This window comes from Eurosta solidaginis, chromosome 1, assembly GCF_040869045.1.
Source record: "Eurosta solidaginis isolate ZX-2024a chromosome 1, ASM4086904v1, whole genome shotgun sequence".
Taxonomy (NCBI): domain Eukaryota; kingdom Metazoa; phylum Arthropoda; class Insecta; order Diptera; family Tephritidae; genus Eurosta; species Eurosta solidaginis.
The window spans coordinates 226,644,752-226,664,293 of record NC_090319.1 but is presented as its reverse complement, the minus strand read 5'-3'; the positions used below and the strand labels follow the sequence as shown (position 1 = coordinate 226,664,293).

The 19,542-nt window shown below is 30.9% G+C and overlaps 1 protein-coding gene across 3 annotated transcripts in view; it reads right to left on the bottom strand.

Moving 5' to 3' along the window:
* Snap25 (Synaptosomal-associated protein 25kDa) overlaps window positions 1–19,542 on the bottom strand; it is a 1,254,720-nt gene that overhangs the window by 268,755 nt on the left and 966,423 nt on the right. The window lies entirely within an intron of this gene.

The following is a 19,542-nucleotide window of genomic DNA, read 5'->3' as shown; positions in this document are numbered from 1 at the left end:
ATATAGATAAGGCAAAGTACTTGTAGCAATTCCGGCTAATACAATAAAATGCACGCTAAGATAGATAGCAACCCCATTGTTTCGGCTATTCATTGAGAATTTATTTATGTTTTTTTAATAAATTCAACCGTTACCAATCATTCAAAAAAAAAAAAAAAAAGAATCAGACATCTGGCAAGAACAATTTTTTTTTCTTCTAAAGCCGAGATCAAGTAGAGCATAAGAAAACAGCAGTAGAAAGAATTTTATGCGTAGAGCCGTTCGAAAGTGATTCGCTTACAACCATGTCAAAACTCATTTTTATTTATATAAATAAGGCAAAGTACTTGTAGTAATCACGGCTAATACTACAGAATGTACGCTAAGATAGGTAGCAACCCCATTGTTTTGGCTATTCATTTAGAATTTATTTATGTTTTTTTTTAAGAAACTCAGCCATTGCCAATCATTAAAAAAAAAAAAATCAGACATCTGGCAACACCAATTTTTTTTTTAAACCGAGTTCAAGTGGAGCGTAAGAAAACAGCAGTAGAACGAAGTTGATGCGTAGACCCGTTCGAAAGTGATTCGCTTACAAACATGTCAAAACTCATTTTTATTTATATAGATCAGGCAAAGTACTTGTAGCAGTCACGGCTAATACAACAAGATGCACGCTAATATAGATAGCAACCCCATTGCTTCGGCTATTTTAGAATTTATTTATGTTTTTTTTTAAGAAATTCAGCCGTTGCCAATCATTATAAAAAAAATCAGACATCTGGCAACACCAATTTTTTTTTTTTAAACCGAGTTCAAGTGGAGCATAAGAAAACAGCAGTAGAACGAAGTTTATGCGTAGACCCGTTCGAAAGTGATTCGCTTACAAACATGTCAAAACTCATTTTTATTTATATAGATAAAGCATAGTACTTGTAGCAATCACGGCTAATACTACAAAATATACGCTAAGATTGATAGCAATCCCCATTGTTTCAGCTATTTATTTAGAATTTATTTATTTTTTTTTAGAAATTCAGCCGTTGCCAATCATAAAAAAACAATCAGACATCCTGCAACACCAATTTTTTTTTTTCTAAAACCGAGTTCAAGTAGAGCATAAGAAAACAGCAGTAGAACGAAGTTTATGCGTAGAGCCGTTCGAAAGTTATTCGCTTACAAACATGTCAAAACTCATTTTTTAGTTACATAGATACGGCAAAGTACTTGTAGCAATCACGGCTAATACTACAATATGTACGCTAAGATAGATAGCAACTCCATTGTTTCGGCTATTCATTTAGAATTTAGTTATGTTTTTTTAAGGAATACATCCGTTGCAAATCATTTAAAAAAGTCAGACATCTGGCAACACCAATTTTTTTTTTTAAACCAATTTCAAGTAGAGCATAAGAAAACAGCAGTAGACCGAAGTTTATGCGTAGAGCCGTTCGAAAGTGATTCGCTTACAAACATGTCAAATTTCATTTTTGTTTATATAGATGAGGCAAAGTACTTGTAGCAATCACGGCTAATACTACAAAATGTACGCTAAGATAGATAGCAACCCCATTGTTTCGGCTATTCCTTTAGAATTTATTTATGTTTTTTTTAATAAATTCAGCCGTTGCCAATCATTAAAAAAAAATTAGACATCTGGCCACACCAATTTTTTTTTTCTAATAAGTTCAAGTAGAGCATAAAAAACAGCAGTAGAACGAAGTTTATGCGTAGAGCCGTTCGAAAGTGATTCGCTTACAAACATGTCAAAACTCATTTTTATTTATATAGATAAGGCAAAGTACTTGTAGCAATCACGGCTAATACTACAAAATGTACGCTAAGATAGATAGCAACCCCATTGTTTCGGCTATTCATTTAAAATTTATTTATGTTTTTTTTGAAGAAATACATCCGTTGCAAATCATTTAAAAAAAATCAGACATCTGGCAACACCAATTTTTATTTTTTTTTAAACCAAGTTCAAGTAGAGCACAAGAAAACAGCAGTAGAACGAAGTTTATGCGTAGAGCCGTTCGAAAGTGATTCGCTTACAAACATGTCAAAACTCATTTTTGTTTATATAGATGAAGCAAAGTACTTGTAGCAATCACGGCTAATATTACAAAATGTACGCTAAGATAGATAGCAACCCCATTGTTTCGGCTATTCATGTAGAATTTATTTATATATGTTTTTTTTAAGAAATCCAGCCGTTGCAAATCATAAAAAAAACATCTGACATCTGGCAACACCATTTTTTTCCTAAAACCAAGTTCAAGTAGAGCATAAGAAAAGAGCAGTAGAACGAAGTTTATGCGTAGAGCCGTTCGAAAGTGATTCGCTTACAAACATGTCAAAACTCAGTTTTATTTATATAGATCAGGCAAAGTACTTGTAGCAATCACGGCTAATACTACAAAACGTACGATAAGATAGATAGCAACCCCATTGTTTCGGCTATTCCTTTAGAATTTATTTATGTTTTTTTTTAAGAAATTTAGCCGTTGCCAATCATTAAAAAAAATCAGACATATGGCAACACCAATTTTTTTTTCTAACAAGTTCAAGTAGAGCATAAAAAAAACAGCAGCAGAACAAAGTTTATGCGTAGAGCCGCTCGAAAGTGATTCGCTCACAAACATGTCAAAACTCATTTTTGTTTATATAGATGAAGCAAAGTACTTGTAGCAATCACGGCTAATATTACAAAATGTACGCTAAGATAGATAGCAGCCCCATTGTTTCGGCTATTCATTTAGAATTTATTTATGTTTTTTTTAAGAAATTCAGCCGTTGCAAATCATAAAAAAAACATCAGACATCTGGCAACACAATTTTGTTTCCTAAAACCAAGTTCAAGTAGAGCATAAGAAAAGAGCAGTAGAACGAAGTTTATGCGTAGAGCCGTTCGAAAGTGATTCGCTTACAAACATGTCAAAACTCATTTTTATTTATATAGATAAGGCAAAGTACTTGTAGCAATCACGGCTAATACTACAAAATGTACGCTAAGTAAGATAGCAACCCCATTGTTTTGGCTATTCATTTAGAATTTATTTATGTTTTTTTTAGGAAATTCAGCCGTTGCCAAGCACGAAAAAAAATCAGACATCTGCAAACACCAATTTTTTTTCCTAAAACCGAGTTCAAGTAGAGCATAAGAAAACAGCAGTAGAAAGAAGTTTATGCGTAGAGCCATTCGAAAGTGATTCGCTTACAAACGTGTCAAAACTCATTTTTATTTATATAGATAAGGCAAAGTTCTTTTAGCAATCACGGCTAATACGTAGTTTATGCGTAGAGCCGTTCGAAAGTGATTCGCTTACAAACATGTCAAAACTCATTTTTGTTTATATAGATGAGGCAAAGTACTTGTAGGAATCACGGCTAATACTACAAAATGTACGCTAAGATAGATAGCAACCCTATTGTTTCGGCTATTCATTTAGAATTTATTTATTTTTTTTTAAGAAATTCAGCCGTTGCCAATCATTAAAAAAAAACTCAAACATCTGGCAACACCAATCTTTTTTTCTAAAGCCGAGATCAAGTAGAGCATAAAAAAACAGCAGTAGAACGAAGTTTATGCGTAGAGCCGTTCGAAAGTGATTCGCTTACAAACATGTCAAAGCTCATTTTTATTTATATAGATGAGTAAAGTACATGTAGCAATCACGGCTAATACTAAAAAATGTACGCTAAGATAGATAGCAACCCCATTGTTTCGGCTATTCATTTAGAATTTATTTATTTTTTTTTAAGAAATTCAGCCGTTGCCAATCATTAAAAAAAAATCAGACATCTGGTAACACCAATCTTTTTTTCTAAAGCCGAGATCAAGTAGAGCATAAGAAAACAGCAGTAGAACGAAGTTTATGCGTAGAGCCGTTCGAAAGTGATTCGCTTACAAACATGTCAAAACTCATTTTTATTTATATAGAAGGCAAAGTACTTGTAGCAATCACGGCTAATACTACAAAATGTACGCTAAGGTAGATAGCAACTCCATTGTTTCGGCTATTCATTTAGAATTTAGTTATGTTTTTTTAAGAAATACATCCGTTGCAAATCATTTAAAAAAGTCAGACATCTGGCAACACCAATTTTTTTTTTTTAAACCAATTTCAAGTAGAGCATAAGAAAACAGCAGTAGACCGAAGTTTATGCGTAGAGCCGTTCGAAAGTGATTCGCTTACAAACATGTCAAATTTCATTTTTGTTTATATAGATGAGGCAAAGTACTTGTAGCAATCACGGCTAATACTACAAAATGTACGCTAAGATAGATAGCAACCCCATTGTTTCGGCTATTCCTTTAGAATTTATTTATGTTTTTTTTTAATAAATTCAGCCGTTGCCAATCATTAAAAAAAAATTAGACATCTGGCCACACCAATTTTTTTTTCTAATAAGTTCAAGTAGAGCATAAAAAACAGCAGTAGAACGAAGTTTATGCATAGAGCCGTTCGAAAGTTATTCGCTTACAAACATGTCAAAACTCATTTTTAGTTACATAGATACGGCAAAGTACTTGTAGCAATCACGGCTAATACTACAATATGTACGCTAAGATAGATAGCAACTCCATTGTTTCGGCTATTCATTTAGAATTTAGTTATGTTTTTTTAAGAAATACATCCGTTGCAAATCATTTAAAAAAGTCAGACATCTGGCAACACCAATTTTTTTTTTTTAAACCAATTTCAAGTAGAGCATAAGAAAACAGCAGTAGACCGAAGTTTATGCGTAGAGCCGTTCGAAAGTGATTCGCTTACAAACATGTCAAATTTCATTTTTGTTTATATAGATGAGGCAAAGTACTTGTAGCAATCACGGCTAATACTACAAAATGTACGCTAAGATAGATAGCAACCCCATTGTTTCGGCTATTCCTTTAGAATTTATTTATGTTTTTTTTAATAAATTCAGCCGTTGCCAATCATTAAAAAAAAATTAGACATCTGGCCACACCAATTTTTTTTTTCTAATAAGTTCAAGTAGAGCATAAAAAACAGCAGTAGAACGAAGTTTATGCGTAGAGCCGCTCGAAAGTGATTCGCTTACAAACATGTCAAAACTCATTTTTATTTATATAGATAAGGCAAAGTACTTGTAGCAATCACGGCTAATACTACAAAATGTACGCTAAGATAGATAGCAACCCCATTGTTTCGGCTATTCATTTAAAATTTATTTATGTTTTTTTTTGAAGAAATACATCCGTTGCAAATCATTTAAAAAAAATCAGACATCTGGCAACACCAATTTTTATTTTTTTTTAAACCAAGTTCAAGTAGAGCACAAGAAAACAGCAGTAGAACGAAGTTTATGCGTAGAGCCGTTCGAAAGTGATTCGCTTACAAACATGTCAAAACTCATGTTTGTTTATATAGATGAAGCAAAGTACTTGTAGCAATCACGGCTAATATTACAAAATGTACGCTAAGATAGATAGCAACCCCATTGCTTCGGCTATTCATGTAGAATTTATTTATATATGTTTTTTTTAAGAAATCCAGCCGTTGCAAATCATAAAAAAAACATCTGGCATCTGGCAACACCATTTTTTTCCTAAAACCAAGTTCAGGTAGAGCATAAGAAAAGAGCAGTAGAACGAAGTTTATGCGTAGAGCCGTTCGAAAGTGATTCGCTTACAAACATGTCAAAATTCAGTTTTATTTATATAGATCAGGCAAAGTACTTGTAGCAATCACGGCTAATACTACAAAATGTACGCTAAGATAGATAGCAACCCCATTGTTTCGGCTATTCCTTTAGAATTTATTTATGTTTTTTTTTAAGAAATTTAGCCGTTGCCAATCATTAAAAAAAATCAGACATATGGCAACACCAATTTTTTTTTCTAACAAGTTCAAGTAGAGCATAAAAAAAACAGCAGCAGAACAAAGTTTATGCGTAGAGCCGCTCGAAAGTGATTCGCTCACAAACATATCAAAACTCATTTTTGTTTATATAGATGAAGCAAAGTACTTGTAGCAATCACGGCTAATATTACAAAATGTACGCTAAGATAGATAGCAGCCCCATTGTTTCGGCTATTCATTTAGAATTTATTTATGTTTTTTTTAAGAAATTCAGCCGTTGCAAATCATAAAAAAAACATCAGACATCTGGCAACACAATTTTTTTTCCTAAAACCAAGTTCAAGTAGAGCATAAGAAAAGAGCAGTAGAACGAAGTTTATGCGTAGAGCCGTTCGAAAGTGATTCGCTTACAAACATGTCAAAACTCATTTTTATTTATATAGATAAGGCAAAGTACTTGTAGCAATCACGGCTAATACTACAAAATGTACGCTAAGTAAGATAGCAACCCCATTGTTTTGGCTATTCATTTAGAATTTATTTATGTTTTTTTTTAGGAAATTCAGCCGTTGCCAAGCATGAAAAAAAAAATCAGACATCTGCAAACACCAATTTTTTTTCCTAAAACCGAGTTCAAGTAGAGCATAAGAAAACAGCAGTAGAAAGAAGTTTATGCGTAGAGCCATTCGAAAGTGATTCGCTTACAAACGTGTCAAAACTCATTTTTATTTATATAGATAAGGCAAAGTTCTTTTAGCAATCACGGCTAATACGTAGTTTATGCGTAGAGCCGTTCAAAAGTGATTCGCTTACAAACATGTCAAAACTCATTTTTGTTTATATAGATGAGGCAAAGTACTTGTAGGAATCACGGCTAATACTACAAAATGTACGCTAAGATAGATAGCAACCCTATTGTTTCGGCTATTCATTTAGAATTTATTTATTTTTTTTTTAAGAAATTCAGCAGTTGCCAATCATTAAAAAAAATCAGACATCTGGCAACAGCAATTTTTTTTTTCTAAAACCGAGTTCAATTAGAGCATAAGAAAACAGCACTAGAACGAAATTTATGCGTAGAGCCTTTCGAAAGTGATTCGCTTAGAAACATGTCAAAACTCATTTTTATTTATATAGATTAGGCAAAGTACTTGTAGCAATCACGGCTTATACTACAAAATGTACGCTAAGATAGATAGCAACCCCATTGTTTCGGCTATTCATTTAGAATTTATTTATTTTTTTTTTAAGAAATTCAGCCGTTGCCAATCATTAAAAAAAATCAGACATCTGGCAACAGCAATTTTTTTTTTCTAAAACCGAGTTCAATTAGAGCATAAGAAAACAGCACTAGAACGAAATTTATGCGTAGAGCCTTTCGAAAGTGATTCGCTTACAAACATGTCAAAACTCATTTTTATTTATATAGATTAGGCAAAGTACTTGTAGCAAGCACGGCTAATACTACAAAATGTACGCTAAGATAGATAGCAACCCCATTGTTTCGGCTATTCATTTAGAATTTATTTATTTTTTTTTTAAGAAATTCAGACGTTGCCAATCATTAAAAAAAAATCAGACATCTGGCAGCACCAAAGGTTTTTCTAAAACCGAGTTCAAGTAGAGCATAAAAAACCAGCAGTAGAACGAAGTTTATGCGTAGAGCCGTTCGAAAGTGATTCGCTTACAAACATATCAAAACTCATTTTTATTTATATAGATAAGGCAAAGTACTTGTAGCAATCACGGCTAATACTACAAAATGTACCCTAAGTTAGATAGCAACCCCATTGTTTCGGCTATTCATTTAGAATTTATTTATGTTTTTTTTTTTAAGAAATTCAGCCGTTGCCTATCATTAAAAAAAAAAATCAGACATCTGGCAACAGCACTTTTTTTTTCTAAAACCGAGTTCAAGTAGAGCATAAGAAAACAGCACTAGAACGAAATTTATGCGTAGAGCCTTTCGAAAGTGATTCGCTTACAAACATGTTAAAACTCATTTTTATTTATATAGATAAGGCAAAGTACTTGTAGCAATCACGGCTAATACTACAAAATGTACGCTAAGATAGATAGCAACCCCATTGTTTCGGCTATTCCTTTAGAATTTATTTATGTTTTTTTAAGAAATTCAGCCGTTGCCAATCATTAAAAAAAATCAGACATCTGGCAACACCAATTTTTTTTCCAAAACCGAGTTCAAGTAGAGCATAAGAAAACAGCAGTAGAAAGAAGTTTATGCGTAGAGCCGTTCGAAAGTGATTCGCTTAGAAACATGTCAAAACTCATTTTTATTTATATAGATGAGGCAAGTACTTGTAGCAATCACGGCTAATACTAAAAAATGTACGCTAAGTTAGATAGCTACCCCATTGTTTCGGCTATTCATTTAGAATTTATTTATGTTTTTTTTTTTAAGAAATTCAGCCGTTGCCAATCATTAAACAAAAAAATCAGACATCTGGCAACACCATTTTTTTTCTAAAACCGAGCTCAAGTAAAGCATAAGAAAACAGCAGTAGAACGAAGTTTATGCGTATAGCCGTTCGAAAGCGATTCCCTTACAAACATGTCAAAACTCATTTTTATTTATATAGATAAGGCAAAGTACTTGTAGCTATCACGGCTAATACTACAAAATGTACGCAAAGATAGATAGCAACCCCATTGTTTCGGCTATTCATTTAGAATAAATTAATTTTTTTTAAGAAATTCAGCCGTTGCCAATCATTAAAAAAAATCAGACATCTGGCAACACCTTTTTGTTTTTTTCTAAATCCGAGATCAAGTAGAGCATAAAAAAACAGCAGTAGAACGAAGTTTATGCGAAGAGCTGTTCGAAAGTGATTCGCTTACAAACATGTCAAAACTCATTTTTATTTATATAGATGAGGCAAAGTAATTGTAGCAATCACGGCTAATACTACAAAATGTACGCTAAGTTAGACAGCAACCCCATTGTTTCGGTTATTCATTTAGAATTTATTTATGTTTTCTTTTTTTAAGAAATTCAGCCGTTGCCAACCATTAAAAAAAAATCAGAAATCTGGCTATAGTGTTAACTACTTTGTACTCTTTACTTTAATTTTTAAAATAATTTTAATTGAGTTTTCGTGTTAACTTAAAATTTTGAATAACTTCAAAAAAAGAAAATTCTAATTAGTTGGAAAATATCTAAACTCATATTTAAATTTACTTATTTTTTATATAAAATTAAATATTTTATTTAAATTGTTAACTCCCTTTCCAAAAAAAAATCTTAAATATTTCCTAATTTTCAAATTTTTCATTTTATTTTATTTTTTTTTTTTTTATATTGCTCTACGTTCACCAATACGAACTCGTAAATTTACAAATGCAGAAAATCAAAATATCAACCATACAAATAACATCATGACTCACAATACAACTCAAAATTCTAACATTAATATAACACAAAACAACATCTCTAATACAACACAAAATACTTCAACACAAGATAACTTTACAAATTTTCCTTCTACTAAATCTATTAAATTACCACAATTTTGGCAAGATTGTCCTGATGCCTGGTTTTTGCTTGTTGAAGGACAATTTAAAATTAACAATATCAATGATGATAATTTAAAATTTCAAAATGTTCTAATTACTCTTCAACGAGATACTATATCTAAAATTTTAGATGTTATTAACCCTCCTCCTCTTTTTAATAAATATGATACAATCAAAAAAATTCTATGTGGAAGATTTTCTCTTAACGAAGAAAAAAGATTAGAACAATTATTTTCAAAAACTGAACTTGGTGATCGTTCACCATCTGAATTATTCAGATTTATGAAATCACTTATAGGTTCTGACTCCATAGTTAGCCAAGAATTACTCTTTAAATTGTGGATTCGTAAATTACCACAAGAAATACAAATTCATTTGACTTCCAATAATAATCAAAACAGAGATGAAATTATTATTTTAGCTGACAAACTTTTTGATTTAATCAATAAACCTCATTCTTCCAAATCTCCTGTAGCCTCAAGTATAAATAATAATATTTTAGAACAATGCGTTAAAAATTTAACTGAATTAACCACGGCTATTTTTCAAAATTTAAATAAAATTTCTAATGATATTAATCAATTACAAATCCGTTCAAGATCTAAAGATAGAAATAGATCTAAATCTCGAAATTTTTCAGGATCAAGAAATTTTTCAAACAATCGTAATTTTAATTCACAAACAACTATTTGTTGGTATCACAAAAAATTTAAGAATAATGCTCTCAAATGTATACCCCCATGCAATTTTAATCAAAATCATAATTCAAATTACGAACAAAATTTAAACTGAAACGATCCATTATGACGGTGACGGATAATGGAACTATTATTAAACCTACTCGTCGCCTCTTCATATTTGATAAATTCAACAAACTTAATTTTCTTATCGATACCGGTGCAGTTGTATCAGTTATTCCTTTTTCTAAATTTAAAATTTATAAAAGAAATTCGGATCTTACTTTGACTGCAGCAAACGGTTCTTCAATTGAAACTTTCGGTACAAAGCTACTTAAAATTGATTTAGGTTTAAGAAGAGATTTTGAATTGCCATTCATTATTGCGAACATTGATACACCCATTTTAGGAGCAAACTTTTTAGAAAAATTCGGAATTATTGTCAATATTAAAAATAAAGAAATAATGGATTCTACCACAAAAATTAAAGTTGCTGGATCTTCTGGATTTTCTGATATTTTCTCACTCAAAATTCCTATTGTCGAAAATAAGTTTTCCAAATTACTTAATGAATTTCCATCTATTACCTGTGAACCAGATTATACTAAAAAAGTTAAACACCATACAGTTCACAGGATAGAAACAAAAGGTATTTTACCATTTTCGAAACCCAGACGTCTTGATCCAATCAAACTTAAAATTGCTAAAGCTGAATTTGAATTTTTAGTTAAAACTGGTATATGCAGACCCTCAAATTCTCCTATTGCATCTCCACTTCATCTCGTTCCTAAAAAAGAACCAAATGATTGGAGACCTTGCGGAGACTATCGAAGACTTAATTTTATTACTACACCAGATCGGTATCCTTTACCACATATTCACGATTTAACAATTGATTTAAAAAACAAACAATTTTTTTCCAAAATTGATCTTGTGCGTGCTTACCACCAAATTCCAATGGCAGAAGAAGACATTCATAAAACTGCAATAACTACCCCTTTTGGAATGTTTGAATTCGTAAGAATGCCTTTCGGTTTACGAAACAGTGCTCAAACTTTCCAACGCTTTATTAATGAAGTATTTTCTGATTTCGATTTTGTATTTACATACATTGATGACATTCTTATTGCCAGTGATAATGAAGATCAACATATAAATCATTTAAAATCAGTTTTCAAAAGACTTGAAGAATATAATTTAAATATCAAACCTTCAAAATGTACTCTCGGTGTAAATAAATTAAATTTTTTAAGTTACGAAATTTCAGGCGAAGGTATTAAACCATCTTTAGATAGAATTAAAATCATAACAAATTTTGAAAAACCAATTTCTATAAATAAATTACAAAAATTTTTAGGTATGATAAATTACTATCACAGATATATTAAAATGTTAGCAACAGAACTTAGTCCTCTGCATGAAATGTTAACACATGCAATTAAAAACAAACTCAAACAATTAAATTGGACAAATGAAACCACAACAGCTTTCGAAAATGTTAAAAAACTTTTTGCTAAAAATACTTTACTTACACATTTCGACAAAAATGGTACTTTATCATTAGCAGTAGATGCATCAAATGTTGCTATTGGAGCAGTTCTTCAACAAACTAGCAATAATATACTAGAACCCTTAGCTTATTTTTCAAGAAAACTAACTACAACAGAAACTAAATATTCAACATTTGATCGTGAACTTTTGGCAATTTATAATTCAATTAAACATTTTAAACATTTTCTTGAAGGTAGAACTTTTACAATTTATACTGATCATAAACCTTTAATTCATGTTCTAAATTCTAAAGTAGATAGATCTCCTCGTCAACTACGTCATCTTGAATATATTGCTCAATTTACAAATGATATTCAATATATACGTGGAAAAGACAACATAGTTGCCGACACACTTTCCCGTATTACAGAAATAAATGCAATTTCAACTCAAGATATAAATTTAGAAACTTTATATAAAGAACAGCAAACTGATACATTTTTACAAAAAACCATTTCTGATCCAAATTCTAAAAATAATTTAAAAGAAATTCATATTCCAATTATTAATTTAAACATATGGTGTGATGTTTCTCTACAACCTTTTCGACCTTATGTTCCACATTCTATGAGAAGAATTATATTTGACAAAATTCACTCATTGTCTCATCCAAGTATAAGAACAACTAGAAAATTAATTCAAAATAAATATTATTGGCCTAACATGCGTAAAGAGATTAACGATTCGACTTCATCTTGCATCAATTGTCAAAAATCCAAAATTTCAAGACATACTAAATCTCCTATCCAAAAAATTCAAATACCATCAGGCCGTTTTGAACATATTCATATGGATATTGTTGGACCTCTTCCAGTTTCAAATGGAAATTGTTATATTTTAACAATTATTGACAGATTTTCACGTTGGCCTGAAGCTTATCCACTTAAAGATATTTCGACAAATACTATAGTAAAAACTTTTATTCAAAATTATATACCACGATTTGGTATACCATTGAATATTACAGTAGATCAAGGTTCACAATTCACCTCAAAATTTTTTACGGAATTAACTAAACTTTTAGGTTCTCATAAAATTCATACATCTCCTTACCATCCCCAAGCAAATGGCATGATAGAGAGATTTCATCGAACTTTAAAAGCAGCAATTATAGCATCAAACGACTCGGTTCATTGGTCTGACATTTTACCATTCATTCTACTTGGTTTACGAACTTCTATTAAAGAAGATTTAAAATGTTCATCTGCTGAACTTGTTTATGGCCAAACACTTAGAATACCTGGTGAATTAATTATTTCAAATAGTAATAAAGAACATGATTTTTCTAATGACGCTCTTCATAAAATAAGAGATTATTTTTCGCTTGTTCGTTCTAAAGTTTTTCATCATAACAAAGAAAATTTTTTCGTTCCTAAACAATTAGAAAATTGTGAGTATGTTTTTGTTAAAGTTCTTCGTAAATCTAATTTAGAATCACCTTATGAAGGACCTTTTAAAGTTATCTCTAAGAAACAAAAAACATTTACAATTCAATACAATAATACTATTAAAAATATTTCAATTGATTTACTTAAACCAGCAAACATACTTATTAACACTAATTTAAATACAAATACATTAAACAACAAAAAACAAAAAAAGGTTACATTTAATATTAATTAATAATTTGTTTGTTTCAAATTTTCTTGGAGGGGGAGTAAATATAGTGTTAACTACTTTGTACTCTTTACTTTAATTTTTAAAATAATTTTAATTGAGTTTTCGTGTTAACTTAAAATTTTGAATAACTTCAAAAAAAGAAAATTCTAATTAGTTAGAAAATATCTAAACTCAAAAATAAACAAAAATAAATTTTTATACTTCAAATAAATAACATAATATTTTTAAAAAATATATATTTAAATATTTGGTTAACCACCAAACTGGCAACACCAATTTTTTTTTCCAAAACCGAGTTCAAGTAGAGCATAAGAAAACAGCAGTAGAAAGAAGTTTATGCGTAGAGCCGTTCGAAAGTGATTCACTTAGAAACATGTCAAAATTAATTTTTATTTATATAGATGAGGCAAGTACTTGTAGCAATCACGGCTAATACTACAAAATGTACGCTAAGTTAGACAGCAACCCCATTGTTTCGGCTATTCATTTTAAATTTATTTATGTTTTTTTTTTTAAGAAATTCAGCCGTTGCCAATCATTAAAAAAAATCAGAAATCTGGCAACACCAATTTTTTTTTCCAAAACCGAGTTCAAGTAGAGCATAAGAAAACAGCAGTAGAAAGAAGTTTATGCGTAGAGCCGTTCGAAAGTGATTCGCATACAAACATGTCAAAACTCATTTTTATTTATATAGATAAGGCAAAGTACTTGTAGCAATCACGGCTAATACTACAAAATGTACGCTAAGATAGATATAACCCCATTGTTTCGGCTATTCATTTAGAATTTATTTATTTAGATAAGGCAAAGTACTTGTAGCAATCACGGCTAATACTACAAAATGTACGCTAAGATAGATATCAACCCCATTGTTTCGGCTATTCATTTAGAATTTGTTTATTTTTTTTTTTAAGAAATTCAGCCGTTGCCAATCATTAAAAAAAAATCAGACATCTGGCAACAGCATTTTTTTTTTTTCTAAAACCGAGTTAAAGTAGAGCATAAGAAAACAGCACTAGAACGAAATTTATGCGTAGAGCCTTTCGAAATTGATTCGTTTACAAACATGTCAAAACTCATTTTTATTTATATAGATAAGGCAAAGTACTTGCAGCAATCACGGGTAATACTACAAAATGTACGCTAAGATAGATAGCAACCCCATTGTTTCGGCTATTCCTTTAGAATTTATTTATGTTTTTTTAAGAAATTCAGCCGTTGCCAATCATTAAAAAAAAATCAGACATCTGGCAACACCATTTTTTTTTCCAAAACCGAGTTCAAGTAGAGCATAAGAAAACAGCAGTAGAAAGAAGTTTATGCGTAGAGCCGTTCGAAAGTGATTCGCTTAGAAACATGTCAAAACTCATTTTTATTTATATAGATGAGGCAAGTACTTGTAGCAATCACGGCTAATACTACAAAATGTACGCTAAGTTAGATAGCAACCCCATTGTTTCGGCTATTCATTTAGAATTTATTTACAGCCGTTGCCAATCCTTACAAAAAAAATAATCAGACATCTAGCAACACCAATTTTTTTTTCTAAAGCCGAGATCAAGTAGAGCATAAGAAAACAGCAGTAGAACGAAGTTTATACGTAGAGCCGTTCGAAAGTGATTCGCTTACAAACATGTCAAAACTCATTTTTATTTATATAGATGAGGCAAAGTACTTGTAGCAATCACGGCTAATACTGCAAAATGTACGCTAAGTTAGGTAGCAACCCCATTGTTTCGGCTATTCATTTATAATTTATTTATGTTGTTTTTAAGAAATTCAGCCGTTGCACATCATTAAAAAAAAATCAGGCACCTGGCAACAGCAATTTTTTTTTCTAAAACCGAGTTCAAGTAGAGCATAAGAAAACAGCACTAGAACGAAGTCTATGCGTAGAGCCTTTCGAAAGTGATTCGCTTACAAACATGTCAAAACTCATTTTTATTTATATAGATAAGGCAAATTACTTGTAGCAATAATGGTTAATACTACAAAATGTACGCTAAGATAGATAGCAACCCCATTGTTTCGGCTATTCCTTTAGAATTTATTTATGTTTTTTTTAAGAAATTCAGCCGTTGCCAATCATTAAAAAAAAATCAGACATCTGGCAACACCATTTTTTTTCTAATAAGTTCAGGTAGAGCATAAAAAAACAGCAGTAGAACGAAGTTTATGCGTAGAGCCGTTCGAAAGTGATTCGGTTACAAACATGTCAAAACTCGTTTTTATTTATATAGATGAGGCAAAGTACTTGTAGCAATCACGGCTAATACTACAAAATGTACGCTAAGTTAGATAACAACCCCATTGTTTCGGCTATTCATTTAGAATTTATTTATGTTTTTTTTAAGAAATTCAGTCGTTGCCAATCATTAAAAAAAAATCAGATATCTGGCAACACCAATTTTTTTTCTAAAACCGAGCTCAAGTAGAGCATAAGAAAACAGCAGTAGAACGAAGTTTATGCGTAGATCCCTTCGAAAGTGATTCGCTTACAAACATGTCAAAACTCGTTTTTATTTATATAGATGAGGCAAAGTACTTGTAGCAATCACGGCTAATACTACAAAATGTACGCTAAGATAGATAGCAACCCCATTGCTTCGGCTATTCCTTTGGAATTTATTTATGTTTTTTTAAGAAATTCAGCCGTTGCCAATCATTAAAAAAATCAGACTTCTGGCAACTCCAATTTTTTTTTTCTAATAAGTTAAAGTAGAGCATAAAAAACAGCAGTAGAACGAAGTTTATGCGTAGAGCCGTTCGAAAGTGATTCGCTTACAAACATGTCAAAACTCATTTTTATTTATATAGATAAGGCAAAGTACTTGTAGCAATCACGGCTAATACTACAAAATGTACACTAAGATAGATAGCAACCCCATTGTTTCGGCTATTCATTTAGAATTTATTTTTTTTTGAAGAAATTCAGCCGTTGCCAATCATTAAAAAAAAATCAGAGATCTGGCAATACCAATTTTTATTTTTTTTTTTTCTAAAACCGAGTTAAAGTAGAGCATAAGAAAAGAGCAGTAGAACGAAGTTTATGCGTAGAGCCGTTCGAAATTGTTTTAAAGGGTAAAAAGTAATAAAAAAGAGTTGTGACGTTGATGAGTGAATTCCGAATGTCTCTTTATTCAAATATTTCAGCTTATTTATATTAAATTATTCTAAACATATTCTTACATACATATTTACATTTAAGCATACATACTTACATGCATATCTACCTTAAGCATCCATACTTACATACCTACATACAACTCGACACACCTACCTACCTACACATCTGTGTTCAGCTGCGATTTCTATGGGAAATGCAAACCTTGCAAATTTGCTGGAATTCAAATTTATTTGGTTGTGTGTTGTACACACCTGTTTTAATGGCTATGCCAGCATTAATTATCAAATGCATATTTATGTGTTGATGAACATTTAGACTATTTTTGTAGCAGGGTAGCATATTACACTGATTTAAATATTTGGGATTAAATTGTTGGCTGTTTACACTACATTTCCTTTTTTTTCAGAATGCTTATGCATTTGGAGAATGCATGAGCATTCTATTTTTATAAATTAATTCTACTTTTTTATTTTATGTTTGTAGGTTGAACATTTTCTTATTCTACTAATTTAAGTCTATTTTTGTGTATTTTTATTTTCTTATTATTTATGATATTGCTATTCTCTATGTTACTGAGAAATTTTTGCTTATCCTCATTTCCTATTCTAGATGGGATTAAAGTGTCGTTAGATAGTGATAAGTGAATAAACCGATGGGTACAGTGGATGCAAAAAAAAAATTTTCATATCTTTTCTTATACCATTTTTCATATTTTCCAGCAATATATTTATTAGATCTTATGTGTCATGCGATTTTCTGGGTGGCCTTCCCAGATGGGAGCGTCATGATATTTATGACGAATTTTTTTTTTTTTAATTTGTCACATGCTTAACTTCTGGCGTTAATGCAAATATTAAATCTTTGAGAAATTGGGTACCTATTTTTTATTTTTAAATATGCTTACTCGAGTATTCATTATTCTTGACCAATTTGTTTCCTAAGGGACAACTGTCTTTTTCTCTTACAAGTCCTAGATTGCCGGCATTTTTAAGCCTGGTTGAATATTGTCCTAAGTCCATAACTTCCTCAACAATCTGGTTGCTCGAATTACGCTACACTTTTTCTATCCTTTTGAATGAAAACGAGCGTGACATGTCTAATTGCAAATTTATTTATTAAGCGCTTTATTTATAACAAGGTTCCCTTTGTGACTTTTTATTTTCTTCATTCTGGCTGGTTTTTAAGTTTCCGATCTTTTGGTAATTTTAGGTATTTTGCATATTTCCACTTACGTAAGGTTTTTAGTCAAGCATTATGTTGCGAAAGGTTTGTGGTATAAATCTTCTACTTTGACTGCTACTACTGTGAATTAGCAAATTCTTGAACTTAGAAAGTGCTAATGAAGCTGCCTTAATAAATTCTTCTATTAGGTGAGGCATTTTGCAGTGATTCATTTGTAGTATTTACTGTTCTTATCGAAAATGGGTTGAAATTAGAGGATTTAGTGTGCTAAATTTGAATATTATATCAATAGCACGATTCCGCAGGTTGAAACTGCTAGCCAAATATCTGAATTGTTTGGGTTAATTTTTGGCTCTGGTTCAGCTGGTGGTTTATATTTTAATATTCTATTCTCTGATGTTTCAGAGTTTCTTTTTCCTACCTCGTAACCAGCTATGGGGTTAATTTTTGTCAACGAAGACATTTTAAAGAGATGATATGATTGAAAGAGAAAATTAAATAGAAAAAAATAAAAATTTTATTTCTGTTTCTTTGAAGGTGGGAAAATGCTAATTTATGCTTATTTCTCTGTTTTTACGTTTATTATATTAAGCATTCCATTTTACTTTTATTATAATTTTTTTTTTTCTTATATAGTTAGCATTATAAAGGTTATTATTTAAAAGGTTTAATTCTAAAAATGTTTGTTCTTAAGGAAAAATTTGTTTAATTTAACACTTTTGACATTTCTAACTTTTCTTACAACATTTTCTGAAAATTTTTTCAAATGATGAATAGTTAAATACAGTTTATTTTTCCTTGTTTAATTATTAAAAATTAATTCCTATGCTATTTTCTTTTTTTTCATTTTGTTTTCTATGCCATTTTGGGCTTAAAAAACATCAGTAAACATTTCAAAAAAAATTATTATTTTTTTTCCCTATTTAAGTAGTTTTATGAAAACGACCTAAGCACTTGATTTTGATCTTGTATGTCCTCTTCTGGGAACATAGCTCAAAAATTAGTAAAAAAAAACTTTTTACAGCAGAAATTTAAATTTTTGCTAGTCAATAGGCAGCCGTTAGGTTTCCCGAATATTTTTCCTGCTTAAAAATAATGTCTAAATTGTTAAAACTATTTCAAAATTAAGCTGATTATACTTATTATGCATACTTATACTTATGCTGCCAGTCCTGTTGTTATACCACCTTATCACCGTATATACCACCTTATCACTGTTTGTTCCTTCCAAGGTAATATCAATATTTTTACTGGTCATATCCACTGCTCCTACATCATTTAGATTATAAAGACCGTAAATTATCATAAAAATTGCTAAATGGCGTCATTTTTGAGTGCTCCAAATTGGTCGTATTCACTGCTCCTGCATCAGTTCGATTATAAAGCCCATAAATTGCTAAATGGTGTCATTCTTGAGTGCTCAAAATTGGTCATATCCACTGCTCCTGCATCAGTTCGATTATAAAGCCCGTAAATTATCATAAAAATTGCTAAACATCATTCGCTTCTTTTACAAGCCTTAGGCTGTAATCAGCCAGTAAAATCCTTGCCAGCTATGAAATTAGGCTGAAAATTCAGCCAGTAGAATCATAGGCAGGATCGCCTATAAAAGGCGTATCCTTGCCAGCTATGAAATTAGGCTGAAAATTCAGCCATTAGAATCATAGGCAGGATCGCCATATAAAATGCGTATCCTTGCCAGCTATGAAATTAGGCTGAAAAATCAGCCACCAGAATCATAGGCAGGACCGCCATATAAAAAAGGTTAAAAAGTAATAAAAAGAGTTGTGACGTTGATGAGTGAATTCCGAATGTCTCTTTATTCAAATATTTAAGCTTATTTATATTAAATTATTCTAAACATATTCTTACATACATATTTACATTTAAGCATACATACTTAAATGCATATCTACCTTAAGCATACATACTTACATACCAACATACAACTCGTCACAAAATATGTACCTACACATCTGTGTTGAGCTGCGACTTCTACGGGAAATGCAAACCTTGCAAATTTGCTGGAATTCAAATTTATTTG